The sequence below is a fragment of the Neofelis nebulosa genome, chromosome 1 (assembly GCF_028018385.1).
Source record: "Neofelis nebulosa isolate mNeoNeb1 chromosome 1, mNeoNeb1.pri, whole genome shotgun sequence".
Lineage (NCBI taxonomy): Eukaryota > Metazoa > Chordata > Mammalia > Carnivora > Felidae > Neofelis > Neofelis nebulosa.
Genome location: NC_080782.1, coordinates 239,927,626 through 239,942,390, shown reverse-complemented (window position 1 = coordinate 239,942,390; position 14,765 = coordinate 239,927,626).

The window sequence follows — 14,765 nt, the reverse complement described above, 5'->3', positions numbered from 1 at the left end:
ACTCACATTATAGGGGTCCCAGAAGAAGAGAGTCAGAAAGTTGTAGAAAACATATTTGAAGAAATAACTGAAAACTTCCCTGATGTAGGGAAGGAAATAGACATCCAAGTCCAAGAAACACAGAAGGGCCCAAACAAGACGAACTCAAGAAAGTCCATGCCACAGAACATAATAATTAAAATGTCGAAGATTAAAGATAAAGAGAGAATCTTCAAAGCAGCAAGAGAGAAACAAAAGGTTACCTACAAAGAAAAACCTATAAAGCGATCAGCTGATTTTTCGGTAGAAACTTTGAAATTCAGAAGGGAATGGCATGATATATTCAAAGTGCTGAAAAGAAAAAATATATCACCAAGAATACTCTACCTGGCAAGATTATCACTCAGACTTAAAGGAGAAATAAAGTTAACCAGAAACACAAAAGATAAGGAAGTTTATCACTACTAAACTAGCCTTACAAGAAATGATAAAGGGATTTCCTTAAGTGGAAAAGAAATGGCCATAATTAGCCATAAGAAAACTATTAATAAAAATATGTAAAATATGACGACATATACATAAAATGTAGAGAAGAGAGTAAAAAGGGAAGTGAAAGGAAAAAAGAAAAAAAATTTTCTGTTTTTAGTTCAGTTTTGGGTTTTTGTTAGGATGTGTTTAAATAAAAATAACCATCAAATTAATATGGACTGCTGTTTACTTAGGATGTTACGTGTGAACCTCATGGTCACCACAAACCCCAAACCCATGATAGATACACAGAAAATAAACAGAAAGAAAGAAAGAAAGAAAGAAAGAAAGAAAGAAAGAAAGAAGAAAAGAAAAGAAAGGGAAAAAAAAAGAAACGCTAGACACACTCATTGATCACAAAGAGAGCAAGAGAAGAAAGGAACAAAGAAGAACTATGAAAACAAGCAGAAAACAACTTTTTTAAATGGCAATAAGTACATACCTATCAATAATTACTTTAAATGTAAATGGCCTAAATGCTCCAATCAGAGGACAGAGAGTGGTGGAATGGATAGAAAAATAAGATCCATCTATATGCTGCCTACAAGAGACTCACTTCAGACCTAAAGACACATACGGACTGAAAATGAAGGAGTGGAAAAATATCCATAATGCAAATGGAAGGGAAAAAATAGCTGGGGTGGCAAGACTTAATATCAGGCAAAATAAAAAATAAGACAACGACCATAACAAAAGAAAATGAAAGGCAACACATAATGAAAAGGGATAAATCCAACAAGAGGGTATGGCAGCTGTCAATATCTGCATACCCAAAATTGTAATGTTCGTGGACATAAAGAGAGAAATCGATGGTAATACAATAATAGTAGGGGACTTTAACGCTTCACTTACATCAATGGATAGATCATCCAGGCAGAAAATCAATAAGGAAACAATGTCTGTGAATGACACCTTGGACCAGAGGGACGTAACAGATATCTAGAGAACATTCCATCCCCAAACCACAGAATACACATTTTTTCAAATGCATATGGAACATTCCCCAGAATATATCACACTGAGGCCATAAAACAAGCCTTAATCCATTTAAGAAAATTGAAATTATACCATGCATCTTTTCTCACCATAATTACATGAAACCAGAAATAAATCACAAGACAAAAAACCTGGAAAAACAAACATGTGGAGACTAAACAACATGATACTAAACAACCCACGGGTCAATGAAATAAAGAAGAAATCAAAAAATACATGGAGACAAATCAAAATGAAAACACGATGGTACAAAATCTCCAAGACACAATGAAAGCAAGTTCTAAGAAGGAAGTATATAGCAATGCTGGCTTACTTCAAGAAAATAGAAAAAAATCAAACAAACAATCTAAGACCTAAAAAAGGAGAAAAAAAAGGAGAAAATAACAAAACCCAAGGTGAGTAGAAAAAAGGAAATAATAAAAATTACAGCAGAAATTAATGACATAGAGACTAAAAAAATAATGGAAAAAAATCAATGAAACCAAGAGATGGTTCTTTGAAAAGATAAAATCAACAAACCCTTAGCCAGACTCAACAAGAAAAAAAAGAAAAAGGACCCAAATAAATAAAATCAGAAACAAGAAAGAAATAACAACTGACACCCCAGAAATACAAAGGATTATAAGAGAATGGCATGAAAAATTATATGCCAACCACCTGGACAATCTAGAAAAAATGGACAAATTCTTAGAAACATACAGTCTTCTGAAACTGAGCCAGGAAGAAATTGAAAATCTGAACAAACTGATTACAAGTAATGAAATTGAATTGGTAAGTCAAAACTACCAAAAAACAAAGTCCAGGACCAGATGGATTCACAGGTGAATTCTACCAGACATTTAAAGAAGAGTTAATACCCATTCTTCTCAAACTGTTCTAAAAAATAGAAGAGGTAGGAAAGCTTCCAAATCCATTCTGCAAGGCCAGCATTAACCTGACACCAAAACCACACAGACTCCACAAGGAAGAAAACCCCAGGCCAGTATTCCTAATGATCATAGATCCAAAAATCCTCAAGAAAACATTACCAAACAGCATATGACATTTAAGCAAACACTCACCATGGTCAGGTGGAATTTATGTCTGGGATGCAAAGTTGGTTCAATATTTGCAAATTAATCAATGTCACGCACCACATCAACAAAGCAAAGAATAAAAGTCATCTGATCATCTCGATAGATGCATAAAAAGCTTTTGACAAGATGCAGCATCCATTCCAGACAAAAACTCTCAACAAAACATGTTAGAGGGAACATGACCCAACATAATAAAAGCCACATATGAAAAACCCACAGCTGACATCATGCTCAATGGCAAAACACTGAGAGCTTTCCTTCTAAGATGGGGAACCAGATAAGGATGCCCACTCTCACCACTTTTACGCAACATAGTCCTGAAAGTCCTGCCCAACATAATCACACGACAAAAAAGAAACAAGAGAAATCCATATTAGTAAAGAAGTTAAACTATCTGCAGATGACATGATATTACACGTGGAAAATCCTAAAGGCTCCACCAAAAAACTACTGGAAATAATAAATGAATTCAGTAAAGTGACAGGATACAAAATCACAAGCCAGAAATCGGTAGTGTTTCTATACACTAACAATGAGTTGCAGAAAGAAAAATTTAAAAAAAAACCCACCATTTACAATTGTACCAAAAGGAATCAAATACCTAGGAACAAATTTAACTGAAGAGGTGAAAGATCTATACTCTGAAAACTATAAAACACTGATGAAAGAAATTGAACAGGACACAAAAAAATGGAAAGATAGTTCATGCTCATGAAATGGAAGAATTATTATTGTCAAAATGTCCATATTACCCAGAGCAGTCTATAGTTTGAGTGCAATCCCTATCAACCTACGAACAGCATTTTTCGCAAAACTGGGACAAATAAAACTAAAATTTATATGGAACCACAGAGGACCTCAGGTAGCCAAAGCCATCTTGAAAAAGAAGAACAAACCTAGAGGTATCACAATTCCAGATTTCAAGATATACTACAAAGCTGTAGTGATCAAAACAGTATGGGCGCACCTGGGTGGCTGAGTCTATTAAGCTTCCGATTCTAGATTTCAGCTCCCGTCATGATCTCACATCGTGAGATGGAGCCACATGTTGGGCTCTGTGCTGACATTGTGGAGCCTGGTAGGATTCTCTCTCTCCCTTTGCCTGCCTCTCTCTCTCTCTCTCTCTCCCTCCCTCCCTCCCTCCCTCTCTCAAAATAACTAAATCAACGTTCAAAAAAACAGTACGATACCGGCACAAAAAATATACACATAGATCAGTAGAGCAAAATAAAGACCCCAGAAATAAACCCACACTTATATGGTCAAGTAATCTATGACAAAGGAGGCAAGAATACACAATGGGGAAAAGATAGTCTTTTCAATCAATGGTGCTGGACAACTGGACGGCTACATGTAAAAGAATGAAAGTGGACCACTATCTAATAGGATAAACAAAAATAAACCCAAAGTGAGAGGCACCTGGGTGGCTCAGTTGGTTCAGCCTCCAACTCTTGATTTTGGCTCAGGTCATAATCCCAGGGTCATGGGATTGAGCCCTGCATCAGGCTCCATGCTATGCTAAGATTCTCTCTCTCCCTCTGCCCCTCTCCCCAGCTTGTACTCTCTCTCTCAAAAACAAACAAACAGAAACAAACAAACAAAACAAAACAAACCCTGAAAATGGATTAAAGACCTAAACATGAGACCTGAAGCCATAAAATTCCTAGAAGAGAACACAGTTAGTAATTTCTCTGATAGTGACCGTAACAACATACTTCTAGATTTGTCTCCTGAGGTGAGGGGAACAAAAGCAAAAATAAGTTACTGGACTGCATCAAAATAAAAAGCTTTTGCACAGCAAAGGAAACCATCAAGGAAACCAAAAGACCACCTACTGAATGGGAGAATATATTTGCAAATGATATATCTGATAAGTAGTTCATATCCAAAACATATAAAGCACTTACACAGCTCTACATTAAAACAAAACAAAAACAAAAAAACAAAAACAAACAAAAAAACAATTCAATTTAAAAAAATGGGCAAAAGACCTGAATAGACATCTTTCCAAAGAAGATGTATAGAAGGCCAACAGACACATGAAAAGATGCTCAACATCACACATCACCAGAGAAATGCAAATCAAAGCCACAATGCGATATCACCTCATGCCTGTTGGAATGGCTAAAATCAGAAGACAAGAAAAAGGAGTACTGGCAAGGGGATAGAGAAAAAGGAACTCTCGTGCTCCGTGGATGGAAATGTAAAGTGGTACAGCCACTTGGGAAACAATATGGATGTTCCTCAAAAAATTAAAAATAGAAATACCATATGATCCAATAATTCCCGGGTATTTGCCCAGGAAAAATGAAACACCAGCTCAAAAAGACACATGTGCCTCTATATTTATTGCAACATCATCTACAATAGCCAACACACAGAAGCAGCCTAAGTGCCCATCGGTAGATGAATAGATAAGGAAAATGTGGCGTGTGTGTGTGCATGTGTGTGCGTATACCTATATATATGGACCTAGAGGGTACTATGCTAAGTAAAATGAGTCAGAATGAGAAAAACAAATATTCTATGATTCCACCCATAAATTGAATCTTTAAAAATATAAAGAAACAAAAAGCAGAATCAGGATTATAAATACAGAGAAGAAACCGATGGTTGCCACAGGGGAAGGAGCTGGGGGGGGGTTGGGCAAAATGGGTCAAGGAAAGAGGGAGGAGATACAGGCCTCTAGTTATGGAATGAGAAAGTCACAGGAATAAAAAGCAGAGCATAAAGAACACAGTCAGTGGTATTGTAATAGCATTGTCATGGGACAGATGGTAACTATGCTTGTGGTGAACATAGCATATCGTATAAACTTGTCAACTGCCCCCCTCCCCCAAAAAACAAATTTTATAAAATAAGTAATGACCAAAATACTCTATAAATGTGCCTTCGTGCATGCATTTGTATTAAATCTAAGCATAAGCAATCAGTGGGAAAATGTTAAATTTCATTAATCATAAAACAATAAAAATCTTAGTAATAATACGATATGCCATTTTCACCTATCACATTTTAAAACTTTCAAAATAGAAATAACTGATTCAGGAAATGCTTCTATGAAGCAAACATTCTCATGCATGGATTTTGGAAGAATAAATGTGTACAACCCTTTTGAAGTATGATTTGGAAATGTCGTTCTGAAAGCCTCAACGACACTATTATACTTTGAGGCAATAATTTCAATAATGGACTCGAGCCTTTAAAAATAAATCAGTAGGGAGGCACCTGGGTGGCTCGGTTGGTTAAGCATCTGACTTTGGCTCAGGTCATGATCTCATGGTTCACGAGTTCAAGCCCCACATAGGGCTCTGTGCTGACTGCTCAGAACCTTGAACCTGCTTTGGATTCTGTGTCTCCTTCTTTCTATGCCCCTCCCCTGCTTGCATTCTCTGTCTCTCTCTCTCTCTCTCTCTCTCTCTCTCAAAAATAAATAAATGTTTTCTAAAAATTAAAAAAAATAAGTCAGTAGGGGCACCTGAGTGGCTCAGTCAGTTAAACATTCGACTCTTGATTTCAACTCAGGTCATGATCTCACAGTTCATGGGTTCAAGCCCACACGGTCAGTGTGGAGCCTGCTTGGGAATCTCTCTCCCCTCTTCTCTCTGCCCCTTCCCTACTGTGTGTGCTCTCTCTCTCTCTCTCAAAATAAATAAATAAACTCTAAAAACTATATAAGTTGGGGAACCTGGGTGGCTCAGTCAGTTAAGCGTCCGACTTCGGCTCAGGTCATGATCTTGCGGTTTGTGAGTTCAAGCCCCGCATCAGGCTGTGTGCTGACAGCTCAGAGCCTGGAGCCTGCTTTAGACTCTGTGTCTCTCTCTCTCTGCCCCTCCCCCACTTGTGCTCTATCTCTCTCTATCAAAAATAAATTAATGTAATGTAATGTAATTAATTAATTAATTTTAAAAGTATACAAGTCAATAGAGGCATCTGGGTGGCTGTCAGTTAAGTGTCTGGCTCACGATTTTGGCTGAGGTCATGATTTCTCGGTTGTGAGATCAAGCCCCACATCGTCAGGCTCCATGCTCACAGCCTGGAGCGTGTTTGGGATCTTCTCTCTCCCTCCGTCTCTGTCCCTCTTCTGATCTCTCTCCTCTCAAAATAAATAAATGAACTCAAAAAAACATTAAAAATAAGTCAATTAGTACACAACAATGCTCATTATAGAAGTAAGTAACACCCTTGAAACTACAAAAATATCTTATTAGAAGACTAGCTAAATATATTTAAAATTACAGTAATTATACAGCAATTACATTATAAGTTAATATGTACTATACACACAGTAACATAAATGAATGACAATAAAGACTTCAGAATAACATTAAACACTGCTTATGTGATCATGTTAATTAGAAAGAAGAAATACAATTATGTACTTAACGTGATATGAACTAGGCAAATACCTTTTTGAAGACAACAAGGAATACTCTAAAAAGATCACAGAGTCTGTTTCTGAGCTTTGAGTTTACAGGATCCACTGTAAGATGGAAATAATTGTAAATGGCCAATAATATTTCTCTGAATTGATAAACTTATTCCCCAGGGCTTTATATAATGGTACCAACCTCTTCCACCAGTCACTTAATATCATCCTGTTTTATTTTCTTCATTCTACTTTTCCCTATCTGAAAAATCTTATGTTAGTCACTCGCTTATTTGCAGTCTCTCCTTATTAAATGAAAGCTCTGTGAAAACAAGGAGCTTTTAGTTTTCTTAACTCCCTCATCCTCAGCATCTAGGACAGCGCTTGTCCATAGAGCACTCAACACATATTTGTTGAAAGAATGATATATGTACAAAGACAACATTACAAATATCAGTCGTGGTTCTTTCAAACGTAGACGAGAACAATGATGAGTTAATCCAAGTAATTTACATCAAGGAAAACTTTTAATCTAAAATATTTATATATTTATTACATAGAACTGGTAAATTTCTTCTTCAATTATCTGGATAGTATCTCAACTTGAGAGAAGTCACACCGTGGTATTTTATATGGTATTTGTTAAAAGAATTTACACATGCGTCAAAGATTCAAACCTGAGGATAATCGAGTTCAAGATCATAGTGAACATATATCCACCTCCCATTCCTCCTGAAAGCCATAAAACGACAGCATAGACGCACGAAGAAGAACGTATTCACGCAACACAGAAAGCAAGGAAGAGGGGTATCGGTAGACCAGAAACTTCAACAAATTTCTGGAAGACAGAAAGCAGATGAACAGGAAACAAAGGAAGCTGGAGCCCAGAACTGTTGGAGACAGTGTCGGAGGGAGCCAGCCTCCCCTCTGGAGTCTTGGGCCTCAGAAATGGCAGATATAGTGAGCAGAAATGAAAAAGAAAGCAGAGAACCAGAGGAAATGATTGAAGGTCTTCATAGACCTGTGCTAGTCTCCTCTCTTTCATACCCCATAACCCCTCCAGAGCATGTGGAAGGCCAACATTGTCCCTTCAAAGTACTAATAAAGGAAGTCTGCATAAAAGAAACTGTACAAAACCCGGAAAGACGTAAACCTACTGTGGATACTTCATTACAGAGTATTCCTTCAGCATCAAAGAGCTAGGATGGACTCCAGTCCAAGTGCCCCATGCTGGGGCTTCTCAAACCATCTGTGGTGAAGGACCAGTTCCTTTTCCTTCCTCCTGTTGTTTTTTAAAATACAATCGAAATAAATTACTAGCAAAATAAATATTTATAAATAAATAAAAATTTAAAGGCAAAGATGTACAAAGTACAAACACAAATGTTTCAGAATCCAAGAGACACAAGATTGCATTTCAACATAATCAGAATAAACTTAAGAAAAAAGTAGAATTACAAAAATGGTACACGCTTATTGAAAGTGAGAAAATAGGCAACTAAATAGAGAATTAATATTTAATAAGTTTTTGTCATTCTGGAGTCGTAACTAGAATTATGAAAGAAATAGTGGTTAAAAAAAGGAAATTGTGATTGCCCATACAAAAGAATAGGGTTAGGCTTGTATGTCTAAAAGATAAATATAAAAAATGTATAAATTCATATAATTATTAAAAATATATATTCATATGTGATATTTGTGTACACATTACCATGGTAACGTATATGTGTGTATAATATATATGCATGTGTATATTTTAATGATTATATTAATGAGAGATAACTATCAAAAAACTAAATATAAATGATGTTGATATGCTTACTGAATATGTATGCTGCATATCATACATAAGATTGACACATAAAATTATATAATATACTTTGCTTTTTATAAAGAGGTATACTGCTATTTGTCTCTTTAGGTCTGTTAACATTTGCTTTATGTATTTAGGTGCTTTTATATTGGGTGTATAAATGTCTATAAATATATATTGTATAACATATTTTATATATAAAGGAGAAACAAACAAATACAATAATAGAAACAAACAAATACAACAACAACAATAATAGGAATAACTTTAATTCCCGACTCTCAAAAATAGATAGATCATCCAGACAGAGAATCAATATGGGAACAGCAGACTTGAAAAGCACTACAGACCAAACGGACACAGACATATACAGAACTTTCTACCCAACAACAGCAGAATACACATTCTTCTAAAGCACACAGGCAACATTTTCTAGGACAGATCCTATGTTAGGCCACAAAACTAGTCTTAGCAAATTCAAGAAGGTTGAAATAATACCAAGTGTTTTCTCTGAGCACAATGATATGAAACAAAATCAATAAATAGCAGGAGAAAAATTGGAAAACACAGGAGTACATGGAAATTAAACAGTGCTCTCCTAAACAACCAATGGATCAAAGAAGTAATTAAAGAAGAAACAAAAAAGTATCTTGACACAAATAAAACTGAAAATAAAAACAAACCATACCAAAATCTACAGGATGCAGCAAGGCTGTCCTAAGAGAGAAGTTCATAGCAATAAATGCCCACATTAAAAACCAAAAAAGATCTCAAATGAACAACCTAACCCCACACTTCAAGGAACTGAAAAAAGAAGAACAAATTGAGCATGAATTTAGAAGAAGGAAGGAGATAATAAAGACTAGAGTGGAAATAAATGAAATAGTAGGAAAATAATAGAAGAGATTAACAAAACTAAGAGTTGGTTCTTTGAAAAATAAACAAAATGACAAACTTTTAGCTAAACCAAGCAAGTAAAAAAAAAAAAAAAAAAGAGAGGACCCAAATCAACAAAATTCTAAGTGAAAGAGGAGTTATTACAACTGATACCACAGAAATACAAAGAATTATAAGAAGTTACTGTGGACAACTAGATACCAACAAACTGGACAACCTAGAAGAAATGAAAAAATTCTTAGAAACATATGACCTACCAGACTGAGTCAGGAAGAAATAGAAATTAACAGACCAACTACTAGTAAGGAGATTGAATTAGTAACCAAAAATCTCCCAATAAAGGAAATCGTAGGAGACCAGATGGCATTACTGGTGGATTTTACCAAACATGCAAAGTAGAACTTATATCAAGCCTTCTCAAACTCTTCCAAAAAATCAAAGAGGAAGGAACACTGCCAAACTCATTTTAGGAGGCCGGCATTACCCTGATACCAAAGCCAGAAAAGAACGCTACCAGAAATGAAAATTACAGACCAGTATCCCTAATGAATATAGATGCAAAATTTCTCAATAAAATACTAGCAGACCAAATTCAGTAGCCCCTTAAACAAATTATTAACCATGATCAAATGGGATTTATATCTGAGATGCAAGGATGATTCGACATAGGCAGATCAATCAATGTGGTATATTAATACAATAAAAGAAAAAATATATGATCATTTTGATATCTGCAGGAAAAGCATTTCATAAAATTTAGCATCCATTCATGATAAAAACTCTTAACAAATTAGTTATGAAGGAATATACCTCAACATAATAAAGGCCGTAGACAGCCCGTAGCTAACAACATAAAGGTTGGAAGTTTTTCCTTTAAGATCAAAACAGAGACAAAGGTGCCCATTCTCACCACCCCCATTCAACATATTACTGAACATCCTTGTCAGAGCAACAGGTAAGAAAAAGAAATAAAAGTCATGAGAATTGAAAAGGAAGAAGTAAAAATATCTCTATTTCCAGATGACATGATTTCACAAATAGAAAATCCTGAAGAGCCCACAATCTAATCAACAAATTCACTAAACTTGCAGGATACAAAATTACTATACAAAAATCAGTAGCATTTCTTTACATTAACAAATTATCGGAAAAAAATAAACTTATTTAAAATAACATCAAAAACAATAAAATGCTTGGGAATAAATGTAACAAAAGAAGTGAAAGAGCTTTATACCTAAAAGTACAAGATACTGATGAAAGACATTAAAGGCGCTGAATAAATGGAAAGAGATCCATGTTCATGGATTAGAAAAATTGAGTTGTTAAAATGTCTATGCTACTCAAAGCTATTCATAGATTCAATGTAATCCCTATCAAGATTCTGAGGGCATTTTTTACATAAGTAGAAAAAAATCCTGAAGTTTATATGGAATTACAAAAGACCCCAAATAGCCAAAGCAATCCTGAGAAAGAAGAACAAAGCAGGAGGCATCACACTTCCTGATTTCAAGCTATATTATAAAGCTATTGTAATCAAAACAGTATAGCAATTGCATAAAAACAGACACATGGACCATTAGAACAGAATCAACCCAGAGATAAACTCATAGATGGCTAAAATGAACAAATCAGGAAAACAACAGATGCTGGTGAGGATGTGGAGAAAAGGGAACCCTCTTACACTGTTGGTGGGAATGCAAACTGGTGCAGCCGCTCTGGAAAACAGTGTGGAGGTTCCTCAAAATATTAAAAGTAGATCTACCCTATGACCCAGCAATAGCACTACTAGGAATTTACCCAAAGGATACCAGAGTGCTGATACGTAGGGGCACTTGTACCCCAATGTTTATAGCAGCACTTTCAACAATAGTCAAATTATGGAAAGAGCCTAAATGTCCATCAACTGATAAATGGATAAAGAAAATGTGGTTTATATATACAATGGAATACTACTTGGCAATGAGAAAGAATGAAATCCTGCCATTTGCAGCAATGTAGATGGAACTGTAGGGTATTATGCTAAGTGAAATAAGCCAGGCAGAGAAAGACAGATACCATATGTTTTCACTCATATGTGGATCTTGAGAAACTTAACAGAAGACCACGGGGGAGGGGGAGGGGGAGGGGGGAAAGTTACAGAGAGGGAGGGAGGCCAACCATAAGAGACTCTTAAGGACTGAAAACAAACTAAGGGTAGACGGGGAGTGAGGGAGAGGGGAAAGTGAGTGATGGGCAAGGAGGAGGACACTTGTTGGAATGAGCACTAGGTGTTGTATGGAAACCAATTTGACAATAAACTATATTGAAAAAAAAAAGAAATAAACTCATAGATATACAGTTGTCAAGATCCCTTGACAAGGAAGCCAAGAATATTCAATGGAAAAAGACAGTCTCTTTAATACATAGGGCTATAATTTGGATATTCACATGTAAAAGAATGAAACTAGATCCCTATCATATAACTTAAATTCAGACTTAAATGTCCCAAACCATAAAACTCCTAAAAGAAAGTAGGGGATAGATCCTTGACATTGGTCTTGGCATTTGGATTTGATACCAAAATCAAAGGCAATAAAAGCAAAAATAAGTATGTGGAACTGTGTCAAACTAAAAAGCTTCTGCACAACAAAGAAAGTGATTAACAAATGAAAAGGCAACCTAGAGAATGCAAAAAAATATTTGCAAATCATGTATCTGACAAGGGGTTAATATCCAAAATGTATTAGGAACTCATACAATATAAAGAACTCCTACACAATAGCAAAAAAAATAAATAACCCAATTAAAAAGTGGGCAAAGATCCACAGCTAATATCATTCTCAGTGTGGAAAAACTGAGAGCCTTTCCCCTACAGTCGGGAACAAGACAAGGACGCCCACTCTCACCATTACTATTTAACATAGTACTAGAAGTCTTAGCCTCAGCAATCAGAGAACAAAAAGAAATAAAGGGTATACAAATTGGCAAGGAAAAAGTCAAACTTTCGTTATTTGCAGATGGACATAATGTTCTATGGAATAGAATAGGAATTCTATTGAATTCTATTGAAAAGACTCCACAAAAAATTCATCACTAATACATGAATGCAGCAAAGTACAGGATATACAATAATCAACATGCAGAAATCTGTTGCATTTCTATACACCAATAAGAGGCAGCAGAAAAAGAAATCAAGTAATCCTATTTAAAACTGCACCAAAAACAATAACATACCTAGGAATAAACCTAACTAAAGAAGTAAAAGATCTATACTCTGAAAACTATAGAAGACTTATAAAAGGAATGAAGAAGCAACAAAGAAATGGAAAGGCATCCCATGCTCATGGATTGCAAGAACAAACATTGTCAAAATGCCTACACTCCCAAAGCAGTCTACATATTTAATGCAACCCCTGTCAAAACGCCCCCAGCATTCTTTGCAGAAATAGAACAAAAAATAATCCTAAAATTTGTATGGAACCAGAAAAGGCCCTAAATAGTCAGTGCAATTCTGAAAAAGAAAAACAAAGCTGGAGGCATCACGGTTCCAGATTTTAAGTTATATTACAAAGCTGTCGTCATCAAGACAGTATGGTACTGGCACAAAAACAGACATATAGATCAATGGGAAAGAATAGAAAACCCAGAAATGGACTCAAAACTAGGACCTGAATCTTTGTCAACTCATCTTCAACAAAGCAGGAAAGAATATTCGATGTAAAAAAAGACGGTCTCTTCAACAAATGGTGTTGGACGGGGACATGCAGAAGAATGAAACTGGACCACTTTCTTACACGTGGATCAAAGACCTAAATGTGAGACAGGAAACCATAAAAATCCTAAGGGAGAACACAGGCAGCAACATCTTTGATCTTGGCCAGAGCAACTGCTTATTAGACACGTCACTGAAGGCAAGGGAAACATAAGCAAACTGAATTGGGACTCCATCAAGACAAAAAGCTTTTGCTTTCCAGTGAAAGAAGCCATCGACAAAACTAAAAGACATCCTATGGAATGGGAGAAGATATTCTCAAATGACATATCTGATAAAGGGTTAGTAATGAAAATCTATAAAGAGCTCTCAAACTCCCCCACCCCGCCACAGAAAAACCAAACAACCCAGTCAAGAAATGGGCAGAAGACATGAATAGACACTTTCCAAAGAAGACATCCAGATGGCTAACAGACACATGAGAAGATGCTCAACATCACTCACCATCAGGGAAAAACAAATCAAAACCACAATGAGATACTACCTCACACCTGTCAGAATAGCTAAAATTAACAACACAAGAAACAACAGGCATTGCAGAGGCTGTGGAGAAGGGGGAACCCTCCTGCACTGTTGGTAGGAATGCAAACTGATGAAGTCACTCTGGAGAACAGTATGGAGTTTCCTCAAGAAACTAAAAATAGAACTTTACCCTATGATCCAGCAATTGCACTATTAGGTATTTACCCAAAGAAGACAAAAAGACAAAGAAGACAAAAATATTTGAAGGGGTACATGCACCCCTATGTTTATAGCAGCATTATCAACAATAACCACTATGGAGAGAGCCCAAACGCCCATCAACTAATGAATGGATAAAGAAGATGTGGTATATATATATATATATATATATATATATATATATATATATACATGATGGCCATCAAAAAGAATGAAATCTTTCCATTTGCAACAAGGTGGATGGAGCTAGAAAGTATCATGCTAAGTGAAATAAGTCAATCAGAGAAAGACAAATACCATATGATTTCACTCATATGTGGAATTTAAGAAACAAAATAGATAAGCACACGGGAAGAGGGGAAAGAGAAGAGAGGGAAACAAACCACAAGAGACTCTTAATGAGAGAGAACAAACTGAGGGCTGATGGGGGGAAGTGGGTGGGAGATGGGTATTAAAATGGACACTTGTTGTGATGAGCTCTGAGTATCATATGTAAGTGATGACTCACTGAATCCTACTCCTGAAACCAATATTACACTGTATGTTCGCTACAATTTAAATTTTTAAAAAAGTCCTACAAAAAGGAAGAAGAACTGGGGTGCCTGGGTGGCTCTGTCGGTTAAGTGTCCAACTCTTGGTTTGGCCCAGTTCATGATCTCACGGTTCGTGAGTTTG